Source organism: Arachis stenosperma, chromosome 4 (genome assembly GCF_014773155.1).
Source record: "Arachis stenosperma cultivar V10309 chromosome 4, arast.V10309.gnm1.PFL2, whole genome shotgun sequence".
In the NCBI taxonomy this organism is placed as follows: Eukaryota; Viridiplantae; Streptophyta; class Magnoliopsida; order Fabales; family Fabaceae; genus Arachis; species Arachis stenosperma.
In genome coordinates, this window is record NC_080380.1 from 49,608,158 (window position 1) to 49,610,398 (window position 2,241).

The following is a 2,241-nucleotide window of genomic DNA, read 5'->3' on the forward strand; positions in this document are numbered from 1 at the left end:
TATAAAATAGAAATTAGATAAATAAAATTGGGTTGCCTCCCAACAAGCGCTTCTTTAATGTCAATAGCTTGACAGTGGCTCTCATGGAGCCACAAGGTGATCAGGTCAATGTTGTATAGTTGTCCACACCAAACTTAGAGTTTGGATATGGGATCTTAACACCAAACTTAGAGTTTGGTTGTGGCCTCACAACACCAAACTTAGAGTTTGACTGTGTGGGCTCTTCTTGACTCTGAACTGAGAGAAGCTCTTCATGCTTACTCTCTTCTGTCACAGAGGGATGGCCATGTGCCTTAAACACAAGGTAGTCCCCATTCAATTGAAGGACTAATTCACCTCTGTTGACATCTATCACAGCTCCTGCTGTGGCTAGGAAAGGTCTTTCAAGGATGATGCAATCATCCTCTTCCTTCCTAGTGTCTAAGATTATGAAATCAGCAGGGATGTAAAGGCCTTCAACCTTTACTAACACGTCCTCTACTATTCCATAAGCTTGTCTCAATGACTTGTCTGCCAGTTGTAATGAGAACAAGGCAGGTTGTACCTCAATGATCCCCAGCTTCTCCATTACAGAGAGTGGCATTAGATTTATCCCTGACCCCAGATCACACAGAGCTTTTTCAAAGATCATGGTGCCTATGGTACAAGGTATTAAGAACTTGCCAGGATCTTGTTTCTTTTGAGGTAGAATTTTCTGAATCCAAGTATCCAGTTCATTAATGAGCAAGGGAGGTTCACTTTCCCAAGTCTCATTACCAAACAATTTGGCATTCAGCTTCATGATAGCTCCTAAATATTGAGCAACTTGCTCTCCAGTTACATCTTCATCCTCTTCAGAGGATGAATAGTCTTCAGAGCTCATGAATGGCAGAAGGAGATTCAATGGAATCTCTATGGTCTCTGTATGAGCCTCAGATTCCTCTGGATCCTTAATAAGAAACTCCTTCTTGCTTGAGGGACGTCCCAGGAGGTCTTCCTCACTAGTAATAAACCTTACGTGAGTAAGGGTCGATCCCACAGAGATTGTTGGTATGAAGCAAGCTATGGTCACCTTGTAAATCTCAGTTAGGCTGATTAAAATTGTTTATGGTTTCGAAAATTAATAATAAACTAGAAATAATAAAAGGGATAGAATACTTATGCAGATTCATTGGTGGGAATTTCAGATAAGCGAATGGAGAGACTGTATGGCTCAAGGACGCCTACTTTCCTGCTGCTTCAACTCAATCCTTCTTACTCCTTTCCATGGCAAGCTGTGTATAGGGGTTCACCGTCCGACGATGGCTACTTTCAATCCTCTCAGGAAAATGGTCCTCTGCGGCTGTCACTCGCATGGCTGATCGTCTGGAGGCATCACCTGGCCGAAGGCTACATCCCATCCTCGCAGTGAAAACTACGCTCACGCGCTCTGTCACAGCACGGCTAATCACTGGTTGGTTCCCGCGCCTATTGGAATAGAATCCCTTAATTCTTTTGCGTCTGTCACTAACGCCCAGCACTTGCAAGTCTGAAGCACGTCACAGTCATTCATTACCGGAATCCTACTCGGAATACCACAGACAAGGTTAGACTTTCCGGATTCCCAGGATCCTACTCGGAATACCACAGACAAGGTGAGACTTTCCGGATCCTCATGAATGCCGCCATCTATCTAGCTTATACCACGAAGATTCTGTTGGGGAATCTAAGAGATACACATTCAAGCTCTGTTGCATGTAGAACGGAAGTGGTTGTCAATCACACGCGTTCATAAGTGAGAATGATAATGAGCTTCACATAATCATCACATTCATCATGTTCTTGGGTACGAATGAATATCTTGGAATAAGAATAAGATAGAATTGAATGGAATAAAATAGAATTGCATTAATACTTGAGGTACAGCAGAGCTCCACACCCTTAATCTATGGTGTGCAGAAACTCCACCGTTGAAAATACATAAGTAAAAGGTTCAGGCATGGCCGAATGGCCAGCCCCCTAAAAACATGATCAATAGCCTCTTAGGATGAAGAATAAAACAAAACTGAGACCAAAGATGTCTTATACATTAATAAATCATCCTATTTATAATAAACTAGCTCCTAGGGTTTACATGAGTAAGTAACTGATGCATAAATCCACTTCCGGGGCCCACTTGGTGTATGATTGGGCTGAGCTTGATCAATCCACGAGCTGAGGCTTCTCTTGGAGTTGAACTCCGAGTTATGACGTGTTTTGGGCGTTCAACTCCGGATCATGACG